The sequence below is a fragment of the Falco punctatus genome, assembly GCF_963210335.1.
Source record: "Falco punctatus genome assembly, chromosome: 8".
Classification (NCBI taxonomy): Eukaryota; Metazoa; Chordata; class Aves; order Falconiformes; family Falconidae; genus Falco; species Falco punctatus.
In genome coordinates, this window is record NC_137588.1 from 60,338,712 (window position 1) to 60,350,334 (window position 11,623).

General features: G+C 45.3%; 1 long non-coding RNA gene across 1 annotated transcript in view; it reads left to right on the forward strand.

The window, feature by feature from the left end:
• LOC308068251 overlaps window positions 1-11,623 on the forward strand; it is a 54,462-nt gene that overhangs the window by 14,546 nt on the left and 28,293 nt on the right. The window contains exon 4 of the long non-coding RNA XR_013929912.1: window positions 11,152-11,322. This is a non-coding gene — a long non-coding RNA (uncharacterized lncRNA). The remainder of the gene's footprint in view (window positions 1-11,151; window positions 11,323-11,623) is intronic.

The window sequence follows — 11,623 nt, forward strand, 5'->3', positions numbered from 1 at the left end:
TTGAGCAGCAGTAAATTCTCTTGTGCTTAGTTGCTCAGGTCAGAAATAGATGTGCTTACCTGGGGAAACACAGAGATGTGCACTGGATGCTGCAGATCCAAATTCATTTTCAGCAACACATTTAAATATTCCAGAGTCTTCTGGGAAAGCTTCTGTAATAACCAGGGTGCAGACTTCCTCTGAAATAACAAATTCAGGCATGCCATTGGCTTTTATGGTACAAACGTTAACTTGTGGGAACTGGTCTTTGCAGAAGGACTGTTACTTAGGGGTGGGGCTTGGCAGCAGTAAAGTGCAAAGAAGTGATGGTAAAGGGCATGGGAAGTCAAGGGATTCAGGAGGAGTGAAGCCAAAGGAAGAATCTTTCTTCCTGTGACTTGAATGAAAGGCGGCAATGAATGTTTTGCTAAATTCTGTTTTCTCATGCACAAGTTTGAACCCAGAAATTGTAATAGGTCAGAATGGCTGATAAGTTTTCCCTTAACATACAGGGTACTCTTCATTGACCGAATGTACCTTTTTCATAGTGTTGTGAAAAAAATCAGAGCCTTTTAGGTTCTTGTGTCAAAACTAAGAACTTGAAAGCTTTTAGCCTGACACGGAACACTATCTTCTGGCTACCCTTTGAACATTATTGTTTTCTCTTGGATGAGGTAGGAAAAACTAAGTGTGGGGTAATTAACCTATGAGATGTCTAACAAGAAATGCACACACTTACCAGGAACTGCTGATGAACAAGCCTCTGCTCAAAATAAGAGAGAAAAAAAATCAAATGGTTACAATGCTACAAAGGAAGAAAGACCTTCAACCTTCACTCCTTTTCCCACTTCAGCTGTCCACCCTGGTTACAAAGGGACCATCTCCCTTTCTGTCTGTCAAGAGAAATACTGTCCGGATAGGAGAAGCTCCGGTGCGGCTGGGGAACGTGATGGTGCAAGCATCTCTCCACTGAGGTGATACAGAAAGAGCTCCCCTGACTTCGGAGTAGCTGCTGTGAATTTGGCCCACTGAGCTATAACCTCATGCCTGGGAGTATCATAAATTGTTTTAAATGTCTTCCCCTCCCTGAGTTCATCAGTAGTTATGCGGTGCCAATGCCTCCATGGCTCAGTAGTGCTGTCATTAATAACTAACAGCATGGCAATCTCCTCCCATGGTGTCTGATCTGCTCATGCGCTGCCGGAGGAAGCAGGCTCTGTACACCAGTCTGTGACTCTGTGACTCCAGGTCATTTGATACTTGCAAATTCGACTCTGCCTCTACAAACATGTATGATCTCCTAATTTTTATAGCAGTTCTTATTCCTGTCTTATCACTGTCCCAGTAAAATCACTGTACATCAAACAGACAGCGCGATACCTACTTTTTCGTAGTATTCGGAAATCGGCAGAATCTATGATCTGATCATATTCTCTGTACCAGTGTACCTGTAAGGTGGGTGTAGCGCGAATGCGACACTCAAATACCACCAATTGACCCTTGGTGGCTCTTATGTTTTGTAGGCCCTGGAGGAGAAAAAATTGTTGTTAGATGGCTGATGTAAGTATTTCCCCATTGAAGCAATTATTAGGGAATGATACACCCTTCAGTGAGGAAGATGATCTCATGCCCTTATTTTTATTTTACTTATGATAGTTGATTTAATTCTAAATGCATTTGCAGTGCGTTGTGAGTAGAGGTTTTTTCACCTGTAGACCAGTGGTCATTAAAAGGCTTTAGCTTGCTTATGCACTTAAATAAAGATACAAATGCAGGAAAAGCATCTGTTCCAGTGGATACAACATAAGGGAGTATACTGTGAGAGGTTTCCACTTCAGCCTCCTTCGTAGGAAATAAATGAGATGTATTCATGTAAGTGGTTCTGTCTGTCTGGATTGTTTACCAATTAAATTGTTAGTTTGATAGCATCACTAATGAAGCGTGCTGGCTTTTTTGAATTGTGAATGAACCAATGTTCCAGCCTCAAAATACCTTCTGATGGAGCAAGAAAACTCAAAATCTAGCGGTAGTAGTTGCAGAACAAGTTATGTTGTTCAGACAACCTGTGAGCTTGTCTTCCTTTTGGCTCGGAAAGAGTTAATTTTCTTCTTAGTAGCTGGCACAGTGCTGTGTTTTGGATTTGTGTGAGAATAATGTTGATAGCACACTGATGTTTTTAGTTGTGGCTGGGTAATGTTTATACTAAGTCAAGGACTTCTCAGCTTCTCAGGCTTGCCAGTGAAAGGCTGGAGGGGTGCAAGAAATGGGGAGGGGACACAGCCAGGACAGCTGACCCGAGCTAGCCAAAGGGCTGTTCATACCACAGAACATCATGCTGAGTATGTAAACTGGGGGGAGCTGGCTGGGGCCTGGGGTTCGCTGCCCAGGGACTGTCTGGGCATCAGTCACTGGGTCATGAACAATTGTATTGTGCATCACTTTATTTCTTTCCCTTTTGGATCTTATTCCTCTCTCCTCTTCATTACAATTGTCATTGTTGTTACTTTCTTTTATTTCAGTTATTAAATTGTTCTCATCTCAACCCGTGGTTTTTACCTTTTCCCTGGTTCTCCTCCCCATCCTGTTGGGAGGGTACAAAAGGGTGAGTGAGTGAGTAGCTACATGGTACTTAGTTGCCAGCTGGAGTTAAACCACAACAGCTCTTTACCTTTGTAAACACAGGTGTGCTTCCATAGGCAGACCCGGTCAGGCTCGCCGAGGGACTCTGCATCTATATGGCAAAGAAAAGTGATTTTTGTAGCTTGAATTTCTCATGAGCAGAAACCTGGCTGTGTTGCTGGCACTTTAATTTGAAACAGAAAAAGATGTCAGAGTGTTTTTTATCTGTTGTTCATGTGCCAACCTAATAAATACCCTGTGGAGTCCCCCTTCAAGTGCTCCAAGAGGAAATACCTCCCTGGACTGTGAACACCGGCTTAGCGGAAAGAGGAGCTGATAACCGGTAAATGTTGCTGACCTTAGAGCTATAAGCAAATACGTTGCCCACACCTTGCAGTCTCTATGTAAAGAGTAGTGTTGCTTGCCCAGTAGTTGTCCCTTTCTACAGGGATCCCTACCTGGTTTAGCTGATCCCAGGTCTAGCTCTTCTTGGCTTGTTTGGTCTCCAATAACCACATTGAGGCTGAATGTAGAGAAATGAACGGGAACTTTGGTACTCTGTCCTGACATCCTCCTCTAAAGGTCAGCTGATGCAGAGGTTACAATAAAGTCTCTGATTAAGCAAGAAGGGCAGCTTTAAGATGGTCAAATATTTGCAGTGCAAGGTATGTATGTTCTTGTTCCATGGTGGAATGTTGATGTGCATTCATATCTGTCTCATTTACCTTTTGAACCACGTGTCTTGCATATAAATATGCACCTAAAGTGCTTGAATTTGTTTTGCTGTGGCACTGGTGTTTTTTATAATCTGTCTTTTCTCTGAAATAACCCAAGTTATCCTTCCTGCCCAGCCTGGGTTAAGATGTGAGTCTGTCTAGGCAGTCTGACTTCCCCAGCTCTTGACCCAGTGTGTGCTCTAAACCAACTACCTGTTCTGAAGTGAATCTTTGAAGAAGGATGACAAATGGCTAAGCTGTGTGGCAGCCCCTTGAGCATTCCCAGCCCCGTCACCTGCTCCATCAGTTCTCTTAGCAGTTCTGGCTAGGAAACATTTCAAGCCAGAAAGCCCTTCTGCAGATGCTAAGGTCCAGATCTTGCTATTCACGATGACCCTTGCCTCTTAGCCAATTGCTGAAGATGTGCTTGAGCTGATCATTGCAAAATATTTCTAGAATACTATAAATAAGAATTTAAAAAATGTGTAACATACTCAGGTAATGGATGAATTCAAGTGGTGCAACTGTTGAACTGAATGGCTGCCAGAGACTTCACTGGCTGAGGAACCAACGGTCAGCAAAATGCTGGCAGCTTTCTACTTTTTCCTAGTGTGTGTGTGAAATAAAACAGAGTGGGATGGAGACAGAGACTTTAGGAGAGTGAGTATACTTGACCCAACAATGTCTGCACTTACTGTGACATTCCTCTGGCCCTGCCAGGATGCTGAGACTTGCAAGGAGCCTTAGCCTTCGGATTTACCCTATGAACCTGGAGAGACAAACATAAATCAGTGTCTGGAACTGTCTCCTTTTCCTTACAACGCAGTGATGGCTCTGTTGTGAACTGAGCATATGCTGGTTTGTAGAAGAATGAAGCTGGGTTAATTAGCACTGATAATACCCAGCTGTGGGCTGGATTGGGGTGGGGGGGGTTGGTGGTGTAGATAAGGTGCAGCTGTGGCTGGTTCTGTGAAGAGGTTGGACAGCCAGTGAAGAGGGAGCAGCCAAAGAAAAGAGCAGGAGGAAGAGGTGGAGAGAAGAGGGAGAGGGTATGTGCCCTCTGGATGAGAAGAGACTAGGAGAAGGCAGCAGAGGGACTGGTGTGATGAGTATGTTGGTATGAGATGGTAAAAGACCTTGTTGCAGCTGGCTGGTTTGGAGAGTGCTGTGACACTGGTTGGAGAGCAAGGGGTATGTGCCAGAGAAAACAGAAACATCCTTAGTATTTGAGAGTAGGCTCAGGTCATCACCAGCGCATGGAGACATTTAACCAAGGTTGATTGATACAGACCTTTTGTAAAAGACCCATGTCACCCATGAAACCTGGCTCCATGGTGGAGCTGGGGGTTTTCTTCATTTGAATGCAAGAGTCTGAAGAAAATTCTTGTTAATTTAGCTCAAGTGAAAATAGTACATCATAAACCAGCTACCAGAAACTTCTCACGTAAGGACGGCAGCATACTGAATTGACACAAACACATACTTACTGATAGCTTATTAGCTTACATGGTAATCAAAGCTTTACAGAATTCATCTTTGTTTCCCTTTTACTATGGCAAGAGAGATTTTTCTTGGTGGAGTGCTGCGAACTAACGATCGTGCTTCTCCTGTGCCCAGCTGCATCAGTAAAAATGCCAGCCTCGAGAAATAACTTGCAGCAGCAGCAGTGCTGTTGTCATACGCTCTGCTTCTGGAGTGAATGTTAAGAAAGTGGCTCTCCTACCCTTAGCACCTACAGCTTCAAATTCGGAGCCTTATTCTGTGTTGTCTGGTAGCTGTTGTTGTCACATACTGCCAAGTCCTACGTTTGTGCCTGCATGGCTGCGGTCATGCAAACAGTATCTTAAGGTATTAGCAGATGGTTACAAAGCTGTTGTTTGTTGTTTAGTGATCAGTTGCTAAGGCCACTGTAACTGTCCCCTTGTGAGCTCCTCACGTATTGAAACGCTGCCTCTGTGGCCGTTTTGCATTGTGTTTGCAGCCTGCTAAGAACCAGATGTGGGTGGTCATGGCTTGGCAGGTAAGAAGTCTCTCCTTAAGGTTACAGGTGTTTCTCTGCACCCCAGCAGTGCTCTCAGGTCAGACAAATGTATGTGTTTCTGTAGGGTCTGATTCCTATGCTTGATGCTTCCAGTTCTGTATGGTATTGTTTGGTACTTAAAGCATTTGTAATATGACAGGTAGAGTAACTGCGAATCTGGGGTCTTCTAGCTGACTGTCACCCTGTCTTGGATTCATATTTGTAGCAATCCAGGTAGGTACCTCACCAGGCAGAGAGATGTGGAGGCACCTCAACAGATGAGGATTTAGTTACTTCAAACAGGTCATTATGCTACGAAAGCACCCATCTCATCAAATAAAATCAGTAGATGCATCTGAACTCTTCAGCGGCTTTGAATAGCCTTTGGTCCAAGTAATTGATTTGAGGTCTGTTCTCTCTCTCTCTCTCTCCTGCTTTCTGTCACTCCAAAACAGTCACAACTGATTACAGTGAAGGTTATTTTGCAGTCTAGTTGGATTTGACCAGTGTAGCCATGTGACAACTGCAGGCAGCCACGTGAGACAACGGGCTGCTTCAAGGCAGTCAGACACCCCTGATGAGGACATACCACTGTGTCTCCCATTCAGACCCACAGTAAGTCACCCTTGGCCCCGAGTACAGAGCCTCAAGTACAGTTACACATGTACTTGGGCCGCCCATGGCCTTCATATTTCTATCTGCTGCTCTGGAGTTATAAGTATCTCTCAAGCAGTTCAAGGATGGCTCCTGTCCAAGGTTATGTCACGTGGCCATCAGCAGGGCTCTGCCATGATGCAAGGACTGCTGGATAATCCCAAACCCTTTGATGTGGGAGGAGAGCCTGGGAAGCCAATGTTATTGAGTCGCCCTGGGCTCCTGCCGCAAACTAATCCTGGCTGTACTCCGGCACAGATCCCTGTGATGCTGTTTGCATTGCCTCCTTGCAGTCTATCAGGTAACGGTCAGTATAGTCAGTTTTCAGGACCTGTAAAACTGGTTGATTTGTTTTTTCTGTTTTTCCTCCAAAGACAAAGGGCGGTGAAAAATCAGGCATGCAGATTATGAAAGGAGTTCCTGGGCTGACACGCCTGCTTTAAAGATCATTCCACTGAAATAGCATTAACAAAACTGCACTGGAGGATCTATGCCCCGTTTTTTTTCTGTAGAACAAACTGAATTCTCCTGTAAACATACCATCACTCTTGGTTGTTCTGGTCTGTTTCCAAGTCCAGGATCAGTTTAGAATCAGGCAAGACATGCACAGAAAAAAGGCACAGACGTGTCCCTTAGCGAGAGTAAGTAAGGTGGTCAGAGGGGGCTGTGGTTTAAGATCAAAGCCTGGTGAGGTACTGCAGGAAGCTGGCTCAGAAAGGTTGGACACAGCATGTCTGAAGGAGAAGCACAATCTTGGAGAGAGTTTGGTCTACAGAACTGAAAAAAAACAGCTTCTGACAAGTTTCCAGCCATGATAAAACAGGCACTGAACTTTAGCCCTAAGCAGGAATAGCACTTGTGCTCAAGACAGTTACTCAGTTGCATGGCATTAGTTCCTCAATGCGATGATTACTGCTAAGACCTTCTGACATGGCAGAGACCATGGCCAAAGATGATGGCTATCAAAGTTGCAAGTGGAACTGGACTGATGCCATGTAACACGCCAAGCAGTCAGTGTTCACACAGTAAATACAGGCAGCTATATATGTGATGCCGCAGCAGCCAGTGCTCGAGGAAGGCTAGGCTGATCTCTTGCCAAAGCAGATCCTACTAGTTCAATTGAGAGGAGGTGCCATTGTTGGGAAGTCTGTACTTGGCTGCTCTAGGTGTCTGCTGTTTAAAGCAGAAGCCATCCTTGAAATCCACATTGCTTGCAGCACCCTGATTTGTAGACAACTCATCCTTCACATGGGTACTTCATGTTAGATGCTCTTGTTCTCATCTCTCGTTCCGTGGTCCTTGCATCTCACAGTTTGCTCCTCCTGAGTGTGTTGAACTCTCCATGTTAATACTGGGTTTGGATAAAGGAGAGTTCATGGGAACAGATAAAAGGCTTATAAGCCTCATCGCTGGAACAGTCACTGTTTTAGTCTGAATATTCTGGTTTTGATTGAGACCTAATGACATTGGGGTGTAGGATATTTTGTGAACCAGGGAACTTCGAGGTGTGCTGAATGTGGTGGCTGGTGCTGCTTTAAAGGGCATGGTGAATTTGGGAGAGTACATGTACTGAGAGCATTTGGACACTGGCTGCAACGCTGACCAGCCCTCACGTGATTGAAATAGTGGGCTTCTGTGTGAGTGCAAAGCTGTCTTGTGTGTGGGGCTGTGTATGTGGCTGTCTGACTTAGCAGTAGAAATGAAAGGAGGTCATTCAGCCTCCAAGAAAATACTGGAAGGTCACTCTGAGATAGCTGCTTTCTCACTGATATATCTCCTTTTCATTATGAGCGATGCTCCAGGCTTCTTTAACTATCTGAGAACCCGTTCCCGAGTCTTGCCAAGCTCCGCGTGTGATGTGCCCGTCGGTCTGTGTTTGCCTTGCTAGGCACGGAGGCTTTCTACAGCAGGTCAGTGGACCTTCTTCATATGAGAGTGGCAAGGCACTGGCACAGTTTGCCCAGAGCAGCTGTGGCTGCCCCATCCCTGGCAGCGCCCAAGGCCAGGCTAGACGGGGCTCTGAGCAACCTGGTCCAGTGGAAGATGTCCCTGCCCGTGGCAGGGAAGTTGGAACTAGATGATCTTTAAGGTCCAAACCTTTCTATGATTCTAGGGTTCTATGAAATGTTGGCACTGCACAGCTTATGCCCTTGAAAGAATATATAGCCAAGGTTTTACCTTGGTGAGTCATTCTAGCAGTCCTAATGTCTCATGTAAATGTCAGCCTTTACTTAGTGTAACTCTAGATCTTTGTGAAGAGGACAGAATTAGACTCAGCCGAATGAAGAGTCCGAGGACCTTTGCAACCCAACACCAGAATGATTACAAGGTACATACAGATCATGCTGTTGACACAAACCATAATGACGACATTCTAGCATTACCTGAATAGTTGACATGGCTGCAGAATTATGCTATATGCAACACCAGGACAAATTTAACACAGGGTTAGGAAAGTATTAAAGCTTCATGGAGCCCTTTTGCCAGGTGTTTAGATCATGGAAAACCCATTAAGTCTGTTTTAGGAAAAAAATGAGCATCTGCTGGATCTGAAATACATTGCATTATAAAGAGTATGTGTAGGGGGGAGGGGTAAATTTTAAAGTTTACATTTAGAAGTGAGGCAGACCTAGACTGCATCATCTTATTAATGTACCAGTATGTCTTTTATTTAGAAAACAGGCTCAAATAGTTATATACAATTACAACCTTCAGTCAATTTGAAAGCGATGCATTTTGCAAGCCATCTGCATGTACCTGATGGTGTTACTCGTTTTCCTAGGGGTGTTCAAGCTTTGGGAGTGTATGCTAGACACTTGGATATCTTGTGGCACTACCCTGTACGGCTTAACAGTGATATGAACATAGGGCTGCAAAGGATGAGGCTTTCCCAAAGGCAGTGGGCTGGAGAAAGCTCCGTCTGGAGCTGAATTTCTTCTGTGCCATATGGCTAAACGGGGAAGTTGTCACCACTTCAGTAGTGAACTTTCTAGTGGCGAGTTACTTGGTGATGGGAAATGTGATTTGAAAGTGGCTTCTCTGTTGCTCCTGGGGTGTGAATAACAAGCCTTCTGTAGGAAGTGAGAAAAGAGTGATTTTTATTTGTTTCTCTTCCCACGCACGAAAGATCCTGAGATGACCGGTTAGATTGCAGGGAAATTTATGATAGATTCACAAATCATTGTGGAATGATTTCTTGAAATGGCTGCTCTTTGGGTGGGGAGAAGGGCAGGTTTGTGTTGGCTAAGATATTCTGAAAATAAGCAGATAGCTAGAAGAGGTTATTGTAGCCATTGACAAGGTATTTACAGAAACTGCAGAATCCTGATTGGATCTAAAGCTTGCCGAGAGTCTTTCTAAATTGTAGCAATGCAGCTGAACACCGAGTACGTTTCAAAACCAATTTTTTGTAGCATATTTTCAGAACATGTAGCACTGTTCTAAAGTTCAGAAGTGCATTATTTCAAAGGCTCATTTTCTGTGCAGTAGATTTTTAATGCCTCCCTTCAAGCAGGTAGGATATTAGATTTGCATCTCAAAAATTGCGCATGGCACTCCTGTGGCATTTCCATACATGCTGTTCAGGAATGGCAGAAAGGCGTGCTGGCTTTCAAGGGCAGGCTCCCTCTGGGATTAACAAAGATGTTCAAGCATGGAGAACAGCACTGCTGCTGAAATATGCGTGCTGTGCTCCACGCTTGAAAGTCCTTGCTAAGCCTCAGATGAGTTCATCCATTGTATAGAACTGAATGTTGCACGGAGAAGAACATCGGCAATCTGAATGTAGTGGCTTTTGAGCAACAGTGGGCTTAATGTAGGAAAAAAGCACATTAGAAAGCTTGATCTTGGAACTAAAGGCATGTCCCTGATGGGGGACGTTTGCAGTCACACCCTGTGCATGGCTCATGTGGCCGTGAAGTCTGTGGGATGTTGCTGGCTGTGGGCAGTGTGCAGGGGTGCACATACCGGGGGGGGGGGTGTGTTACTGCTCATGGTACACATCCCACTCCAAGCGCAGTGTGAAGAGATGGGGCCTCAGCATCTCACCTTTCAAATCACCTTTTGATTGCCTTGAAGGTCCCCGGGTCCAGCCCTTGGAGGGGAGCAGAGGTCCCTCCTGGCATGCCGCTGGAGCCGCCTAGCGGGGTGCGTCCCGTGTGGCCCCAGCAGCCCTGCGGGACCTGTTGCAGGAGTCAGGCTGTTCATCCAAAGGCTGGGAAGGGCTCACAGACCAGGGCTTGAGAATGAATTAAATTTTATCCCTTGCATTACATGCCTTTTCTGAGTACAGCTGTTTCTCAGGGCTGGAAAATCCTGGCTTTCCCTCCCCTTATTTGGATAACAGCTGAACTGCCGACAGATATTGGACACTTGAGTCAAACTGGAGTTCCTAGAACCAAGTGACTAAATCCCCTTTTAAACACCGACATTAAAAGACGCCTAGAGCTTATTTTAAGAGATGCTAAGCTTCCACTTGAAATCATGAGGCTCCATACTTGTTAAAGTAAGTAGATTCATGTCAAACAGAGATCCTGGTCATTTGTTTCCTTTCTTCCCTATAAAAACCCCCAACCCTGCCGCGCCTCTTTGCATGCCAGCGCGTTACCAGAATGTGGAAGGATTTTGAGCCCAGACTGCCTGACACATGAAGACGGCAGATCCTGAGCAGTGTAGTGCATGAAAACCGGTGCCTATGGCTATAACTTGCAGAATACATGCAGATGTGAGTAAAGGCAATAGTATCTGTGGAGTCCCTGGGCACCCTGACACCCCTGCCTGCTCTCTGCTGCCTGTGCCCTGTGTACCTTTGGCATTCATGTGGCACAGGCACATCCCAGTGGCTGCATTTGGAGGAGGTTGGGAGCTTTTATGTGGACCCTAAGGACAAGTGTTAAGTGCCGTGGAAAGAATGTTATTTTTAAGAACTGAAAATGGCTATTTCTGCAGTTAGGATGCTATACAGTAATAAAGCTAGACAAAGTTATTTCCTGAAAGCTCTGTGGAAACACCTACAGCCTCACCGTCTCCTGGATTAATACTTCCTAAGAACTGTCTGTGTTGTCAGTGCTTGGATTGAGAGCTAAGGTGCTGGGGCAGCGCTGAGCTGCTCTGGGCTGGTTCAAATCTGTGAGCCATATGACTGATCAGTTCCCCTCCTTGCAGCCACACGGTGCCAGGAGCCAGCAGCTACTCCTGCCTGCACGAGCCTGTGCATGAGGAGGGCATGAATCAAATTCCAGCTCTCCCTTTCACTGCTGACTGCTGGAGGATGCTTTCCTCATTCCCCCATGGACACCTTCAGTGAATAATGAAACAGAGCCTCAGCCTTAATACGTAAGACAACCCACAGTCTTTTTTTTTTTTTTTTTTTTTTTAAAGTACAAAATATTGCAGTACGCTCTTCAGTCAGAAAGTAAGTTAGCCTCTCCACCCTAGAATACAATGATGACTCTCCTGTGAGTCATAAGGAGGATTAAGTTAACGGGGCCAAAGAGGAGAGAGAGCAGTCCAGTCAGCTCAATACATCATGTGGGGCACACCTTCCGAAGAGGTGCGTGTGTCATTCTGGCAGGCTTAGGAGAAGATTGGAATTGTGTGGTCAGCGCTTGGAACTGTCTGTGACTCATGGCTTTGC